Source organism: Ailuropoda melanoleuca, chromosome 16, assembly GCF_002007445.2.
Source record: "Ailuropoda melanoleuca isolate Jingjing chromosome 16, ASM200744v2, whole genome shotgun sequence".
Lineage (NCBI taxonomy): Eukaryota > Metazoa > Chordata > Mammalia > Carnivora > Ursidae > Ailuropoda > Ailuropoda melanoleuca.
Window position 1 is genome coordinate 22,453,464 of NC_048233.1, and position 8,416 is coordinate 22,461,879.

General features: G+C 41.1%; 1 protein-coding gene across 8 annotated transcripts in view; it reads right to left on the minus strand.

The window, feature by feature from the left end:
• Positions 1-8,416, minus strand: part of SOX5 (SRY-box transcription factor 5) — a 960,947-nt gene that overhangs the window by 951,804 nt on the left and 727 nt on the right. For 4 of the 8 annotated variants that reach the window (XM_034644604.1, XM_019795328.2, XM_034644598.1 and 1 more), the window contains exon 1: positions 8,000-8,403. The exons of 1 other annotated variant lie outside the window; for it this stretch is intronic. The gene's annotated coding sequence lies outside the window, so the exon portion shown is untranslated. Of the gene's footprint in view, positions 1-7,999; positions 8,404-8,416 lie in introns of those variants that run through there. 3 more of the 8 variants (XM_034644605.1, XM_034644606.1, XM_034644601.1) reach the window with 1 other exon arrangement.

An 8,416-nucleotide genomic window follows, 5' to 3' on the forward strand; every position in this document is an offset into this window, starting at 1 on the left:
ACTGCTCATGGCAGTGATCAAATCTAACGCAACAAAGTGCTGGTGGCTCTGTGACTCATCACAGCAGGAGTGAGCACTGAGGGCCACTTGAGTTCAGTGCTTTGTGGTGCGGCAAGTTGGTTTAGGAACAGTAACATAGGGGAGCAAAGACTTGCAAGGTGTTTGAGGCTCAAGATAAAATGCAGACGTACAGTGCAAGTTGCTTCTCAACTGAATAGGAAGCCTAGAGGGGTAAGGAAATGAAGAGAGCGTTCTATCTACCTCACGCTCTAGGGCAAATTACCTGAAGACGGCCAAGGTCAGTTGGTCTATCTGTTGTGCGGTTTATAACCTGATAAAAATAAGGATTGAGGCGTGAAAAATAAACGGAGCTGTTTTTAAAAGGCAAACATTAAGGATGTTTGCTTGCAAAAACAATGCCTTCTAATTACATGTAATACCTATTGTTCAGGTATATTTACTTCACCTGATACATTCAGCTATACCTCTCAGCTGCATATTAGGAGTACACTAAAGAGGACAATACATTAACCCCCCTCATCTGTGGTTCCACCTACCCGAGGTCATCCGCGGTCCAGACGCGGATGGAGGTCAGGGGTAGACTGACACTACGTCACAATGCCTACATCATTCACCTCACTTCATCTCATCACGCAGGCATTTTATCATCTCACATCCTTACAAGAAGGGAAGCACAGTACAAAAAGAAATTTTGAGAGAAAGAGAGAGATACCACATTCCCATAACTTTTATTATAGTATGTTGTTATAGTTGTTTTGTGATTATCAGTTATTTTTGTTAATCTCTGACTGCATCTAATTAATAAATGAAATTTTATGATAGGTATGTATGAATGCATAGGGAAAAAACAGCATATATAGTGTTTCAGGCATGCATGCAAGGTCTTGGAACATATCCCTTATGCATAAGGCGGGACTACTGAATACATTGAGCAGTTCCTCTATGCCATACACGGTACTTTGGATTTACACATAATTTCATACAACCTCATTTAATGTGACTAGGACTCTGTGAGGTGATATTATCATTACGCTCATTTTGCAGTGGAGGTAAATAAAGCATTCGAGAGCTTCAAGAAATTGCCTGGTCTTTTTTTAGTGACAAGTCCACCTGACCAGAGCTACTGCTGCTGACTCCTGGGCTAGATGGCCAAACCACAACTACACTACTCAGATCTCCTACTGTAGGATTAGAATGGACTCAGTGCCCCACCTGCTGCCCCTATGCCTCTAGCAAGAGTTGTGCACCAAGGCCATGCTTCAAGGGGGCTGTTCCTATCCAGTGACTGAACACAGTCAGGGGATAGAGGACTCTTCCAATGGCTGACTCTCGTCTGCCTGGCCTAACCTGTCCTGGATTGCACAACAATAGAGCTTCTTTCTACTCAATCCTCCATCCTTCCATTTCTCCTTCCCTAAGTGTCAAACCGGGATCACAACTAAAAGGCTCTCCCAGCTTTCTGCTCCCTCTTAGCACATGTCTGATCCCCTCCTGTCATCTGCTTCTAGAGGGATCCAAATTAATGCAATAACCAAGTTATTTATTTGTTTTTTTAAAAAGCCTTTCCTTTATCTTTGGTCATGTGTATAGGTTCCCCCCACCCCACGATCCAAAAGTTTGCTTTACACCATTTTGCTTTCATGAAAAACCTACATTAGTACCTATTTTCACTAATCCAAAGAGGATTTCTGCTTTCATAAATATGGTAATTGCTTCTTCACTTTACACCATTTCAGCTCACAAAAGGTTTCACTGGAATGCTCTACTTTCAGATAGCAGGGGAAGAAGCCCGTACTTACAGAGAAATTTTCCCTATCACTGGAAAGAGAAAGCATCCACTAATTTCTCCACATTACTATACATCTCTTCACACTATACCCTTCACACTCTTCATACTATACATCTCTTCACACAGGTAATAGTATATTTATTGTGCCTTTCTCTTTGTACTCAATATAAACAAGCCTAGGAGGTTATCTTTGAAGGAACTGCTGACTCCAAAGGGCAAACATTACAAAGTCAGATTTATTTCCTTTTCTAAGTGGAATCTCTCTCTATTTACATGTACTATAACTTCATATTACTCAGAGGTAGATAACTATCTATGAATAAAGTCACAATACATTTTCACTAGTGTGTATCTGTAATGGGAAATCAGAAAGGAAAACAAGAAGAGAGATCTATAGTTAGGTCCTACAGTTTTTGTTTGCCTTTACCTATTATGTAGGATAAAATGTTAATTACTGAAGGAACATTTCTATGAATAAAAGATAGAATTCACACTTGCACCAAATACAGCATCTTAATAAAACCACATTGTCAGAGATCATATATAGATGTTAACTGAATCACTATTTTAAAGTGTTGATCTCAGCCTCAAGGAAGTGATATATTTTCTTCTTGGACTCAAATAAGTCCAGTACAAAGCAAGTAATTTTTTAAGCTTAATTTTTTAAGCTTCAAACATTATTAATGATCAAAAAGACTTAACTGGAGGGACAGAAGAGTGTAGCTAACATTTACTAAGCACCTTTTACTAGTTCATGACAAACCCTATGCTAGGAATTTGACATACAATATCTAGTATAATCCATGCAATATCCGTATAAGAAAAAGCATTATAATCTCCAGCTTTAGAGGTGAGTAAATGGGGCAGAGCACTGAGCGCTCAGAACTCCAAGTGAAGTCTTGGAAGAATTATACATAGACCTAAACTGAGAAGCTCCAAAAGCTAGTGGGATTGCCTCTGCATCCCAGTTCCTTCCCGAGTTCCATATATCTAAGACTTGAATTGGTGCTGCAAGTGACAACACAATTGGTGCTGCGGGTGACAACACAATACCTGAGCTTCCAGGGAATTCCTACTGGAGGTCAAGCCAGAGCCCTCCCATCTTGTTGACCGTTGCATCATTTGTCCCCTTTGGACACGTGATAGCATATAATCACAAAATAACTGAATGACAAGTAATTGACCATCAAAGATAGAATCAGGTTTTTCTTTTCCTTTTTAACTTACAATGAACTTTAAGCAATAATGAATGGACCTGTGCCTACAGAATTCAATACCACCTCTTCTGGAGATACATTTTTTTTTCCGGGTTTGTTTATTTTTAAGGTTCGATTTTTAAAGGTGGTTATTTAATATATTCCTTAAATACATTCATTTCCCTGCTACTTTTATCTATATGCCTGACCAATACCCTTACCAGTAAGCAGAGTAATTACTTGCCTATAAGGTATGATTAGAGTAGTACTGAAAAAATCCCTATGTTCGTAAATATTTCTTCTGACAGTTCCACTTGATACCTGTAATCTCCACAACTCTTTCTCTAAGGAATTAGACAGTCATAATAAACTGCAACAATAACAATAACCACATCTAGAGAATTAAATCATGATGAGCTATTAACAATTTTGAATTAATTAGCTTATGAGCCAGAGGTTAAATTGGTCAAATGGGGCAGGAATTCAGAAAGGTCCTTGAAAGCAAACTGAGATGCTACCAAGGGCCCATCCTACAGTTCAGGCCTCTGATCAGGAGAGCATTCAAAAGCACCCATGTAGGCAGCTAAAGGGGTAGGGGTTTGGAGGAAGCAACCCAAAAAGCATATTCCCCTCAATTTTAAAGACAAGGAAATTGAATATAGTAAGGTTTATTAAATAGCACCACAGAAATGTACCAACATGGCCCAGATAAAAGCAACTAGAAGTGCCTGAGTATCTGCCCTACTACTGAGCCCTAAGTGCTCCATTTCTCCCCCCTTAAATATAAAAATTCATTAGTTTGGGGCGCCTGGGTGGCACAGCGGTTAAGCGTCTGTCTTCGGCTCAGGGCGTGATCCCGGTGTTATGGGTTCAAGCCCCACATCAGGCTCCTCTGCTATGAGCCTGCTTCTTCCTCTCCCACTCCCCCTGCTTGTGTTCCCTCTCTCGCTGGCTGTCTCTATCTCTGTCAAATAAATAAATAAAATCTTAAAAAAAAAAAATTCATTAGTTTTAAGCAAAAGGTTAGATCCTTGTTTTGTATTCTTAAAAATTTTGTTTTACTCTTCCATTAAGAGCAACTTTTCATGCAAAAGAAGTCTTGGTTTAATTGAAAATCATTAAATAACTTTTCTGCGTCTAAAATCCTTCTCCTCTTAGGTATGAGTAATTATTTATGTTACATCACACACAGAAAATAAACAACAAAGACCCCACTCACATTTGAGAATCATTTACCATTCCCACTCCCCAAGCTCCCCCAAATGGGAAATGGAATAACAAGACTGATCATAATTGGATTAAGAACTATAATTCTTTAATTCATTCATCAAATTGAGGCATTTGGAACAGTTTATTTACAGAGTTGTTTAGACAGTTTTGTGTGGTGTTTTTTAAGATAAACCAAAATGCCTTTCTGAAAGAAGTTTCAGATCCCAAATCATTAACATATGAAAACCAAATGTAGACAATTTACAAATTGCTGTTTTAAACAATGTTTGGAACAAAATTGGACTTTTATTTTATTAACTATCTACAAATCTAGGTTCAGGATATAGTTTATTTGAAACAGCCAAGCACTTTCTTTGCCTTTAAAATAAGCCTACATTTCTCAGGCTAAAAAATTGTGACAAGTGTGTGAGGGAATGCATTGACTTTAGGCCTAGACAAATAAATGTTCGAGGTTACTCTCAAAACTCTAATTATAGCATTTTCTACCACTGCAGGTGATTGGATATTGGGTAGAACGTCCAGGTTATGCCAATCAATCATATCCAACAATTTTACCTGATGGAAATCTAAATAGTTTTCAACCTTAGAACTCTGAGTTATTTGAAATCCAGTGTATTTTAGGAGATCACTAAAAACAAGTTTTATCCTGCCCTATATATTGCTTTTTTATATAATCCGAACATAACTTCAAAAAAAATGATTGACTATCACTTAGTAAATGAATAGAGCTTTTTCAAGAAGACAGTATGCTCTTTTAATCATCATATCATAGTTTTCATTTGATTTAAAAGAAAAAATTATTCAAGCATTCAAATTCATTCTTTTAACTGGAAAATGAAATTTTATTTATTATTATTATTTTTTAAAGATTTTATTTATTTATTCGACAGAGATAGAGACAGACAGCGAGAGAGGGAACACAAGCAGGGGCAGTGGGAGAGGAAGAAGCAGGCCCATAGCGGAGGAGCCTGATGTGGGGCTCGATCCCACAACGCCAGGATCACGCCCTGAGCCGAAGGCAGACGCTTAACCACTGTGCCACCCAGGCGCCCCGGAAAATGAAATTTTAAACTTTCCCTACAGCTCAGGTCTTACCCGTAAAAAGGACCAAAAAAAAAAAAAAAAAGCCATCATACCTGAGTATAAACTTCACTCTTTTGTTATTTACTATTTACTCCATACACTCCACAGATAACATCTTTATAAGCATATATTCTTTTTTTTTCTTTTACAAAGTCATGTGTCAGTCTAAACAGGATGTGCATTTACATGTATAGAACTAAGTTAACTCGAAATAACCACTGAATCTCAAATGCCTGGTTATTTACCAAATAAGTTTGAGAGCTTTGAATCCTGTATATAACATGCCATCCAACCACAACTGTTTAAGCTCAACAACAAAACTAATACAGAGTTTCTCTATTAAGAGTTGAAGCTCTTTTTTCCTGTACTAAGTTTACTCTTTCAAGTCTATCTCAGATTGATTCAATATTGCCCATTCAAAAAGGCTACAAAAAGAGATTTTTTAAAAACCCACAAGCAAACAAAAAACTCTATTAATTCTTCATGTACAAGATTGTTAGAAGACCACTGGAAAGAGAAAAAAAAAAAAGAATTTCAAGCGAGTCTGCTACTATATAATTAACACAAATAACTAAATAATTATGCACATCCCTTCCCACCCCCACAATTAAATGTTTTTAAACAACTCATGTGATGAAAGATCTACCTTTTAGGCAAACAAAAGCAATCTCTACCAGTCTGAGGATTTAAAGCTGTATTGCATCAGTTTTAAGTGATGCTTATGATTTTTATCTTATACAGTTCTGAGGAATAAACAGTTGATGACATAATTTGCAGGAGAACTTTGCACAATGCCTAAGAGAACTTTCAGTGTAAGTACTTTTTGATTTTAAGTCATTGTGACTGAATTTATCTAGGCTTCAGCCTGGGAGCTATATTTAAATCAGCAAGAAGCACCCCCAGAAACTTTGTCCCATGTATCTACATTTGAAACCAGATTCTTTCCCTATCAGAGCTAAGGACAGTTCACATACAGCTGAATTCCTTCAAAATTAGACAGATCAAAATTTTGCAGTTCTGTAAAGACTCTAAGAAATCGTCCTCCTTTTAGTCCTATAAAAGTCAAACTTAAAAAACATTTCTGCATACTTTAAAACCATCTGGCCCTTAACCTAATCACTCTTGGCAATCGAGCCTCACTCCTGTAATCCTGATCAAAAACTCTGCTGTGTTTTTTTCTGATTGAAATGTCCATTGCCTACAAATCTCCCACGCGCCTACTTCATTGGCCTGGTTTGTTTGCGTGGGTTTTTTTTTTTTTTTTTTTTAAGGATACTAGGGGCCATTATTTATGAGCAGCAAGGAAACAAATCACTCTGTCTAGTCCCTTTGCAGATTCCCACACTTATTACCCAAAATCCCACAGATCTCTCTTGGTCTTGCCCTTGACTGAAGAATTGTACTGAGCCTGAAGGCAGTCTCTGGGGAAATCGGCTCATGCCTTTCTTGACAAACTACTTTGGATATCTGGATATCGTGAGGCTCTCAAGTGGGATAGAACAAATCCCTAAACTTTTCTAAAGTACAGTTGACTGCCACCCAGAGTGCCCGGGTTGGCTGACACTGAGACTAGGGCTCTGCACAGTCACAGAATTCCTCATTTTGACCTGCTTTAGTTGAGAAGGGAAGACATCAAAATGAATTCACATTCACCACACTCTGAATTTAGTCACAAGAGGCCAGCGTCTTCAGATATTCGCCAGGGTCAATCTATGTATTAATATACTCGCTTTGCAAAGTGTACGGAAAATGACTATTAAAATATGCAAACAGTGCTTCGTGTGCATGCGATGCCAGCAGATCAATACTCAAACTGCTGCTATCAAACGCAAACATTTCCAAATCCAATTTGATTTCAAGTCGTATAACCTCTTTTCCTTGCTGACTACCGTAGCCCCTAAGTGCAAGCGAGATTTCCCAAAGCCGCGCTTAAAGTGACACAACACGTGAGCGGTTTCACTTCGTACACTAAGGGGGGTGGGGGGAAAGTAGCTGCAATTAAAATTAAAGCTTCCGGTCTCTGGAATCCCTAGAATTCTGAAGGATGAGACTTGTCTCCGAAATTCCGGGCGGGAGAGAGGAGGACTGGCAGGGAGAGGGATTGCAGAAAGCGAAACAAAAAGACGAAAAGGGGGAATATTAAGATTGTGGGGTGGGCTGGGGGCCGCGTTTATATTCTAAGAAGGATAAAGAGCTTTGTCCAACTTTTAGGGTCTGCGGTTTGGCGTTAGCCGAGATGCACAGACTAGCCTAGGCTTTTCCCTGCACTCCTGCCCTCCTCTCGCATCACCACCTCCACCGCCACCACTTACAAAACAATACCGGCAACAGCGCGCAGGCTCCCCAACAAATACCTAAAGTTATCCCATTTCCTGAACGGGGGCCAAGCCCACGCTCCGGGGTCCCCCCCGGCCAGCCGCCCCCCGAGCATGACAGGGCCACCTCAAGTCTCGAGCCGCCTCCCGCCTCCCCCTCACCCCCAGCCCAGTCCCCCTCCCTCCGTACTTGAGGAAACTCCGGTGGCGGCCCCCTCCCTCCTCAGCCGGCTCTCCAGCTGGAGCCGCGAGCGAGTGCTGAGTGGCGGGCACGGCGAGCGGCTGAGGGGAGCTCTGCGCCTTGGAGGTCTGCCCACAACAACATCGGGACGAACAACAAAGTTAAAACGCTGCGATTCACGCACCTTACCGGGTCTCCTTAATGTCTCCTCTGGCGTGGGATGCAAAGTGGCACAGTGGCGGGCTGGGGGCCCCCGGGAGGAGACTGGAGATGGGTTTTGGTGGCTCGCCTTTTTCACTGTGTGTGTGTGTGTGTGTCTGTGTGTGTGTGTGTCTGTGTGTGTGTGTCTGTGTGTGTGCGCGCGCGCGTGTCCCTCTCCCCCCGGCTCTCGCTCGCTCGCTCTCGCTCCCCGTGTGGCTCTCAAGGACGAGGTGAAATCCCTTTGCTGGTCATGAGGCGGCTTCAGAGACAAACAACACAATGCGAGTGCAAATAACAAAAGGCAAAAAGACAGTAGGAACAATGGGGGAGGCGAGGGCAGCGCACCAGCCGGCGGTCACCGCGGCCCGGCGCCCGCCCCGGGGGGTGCGGCGGGGGCGGG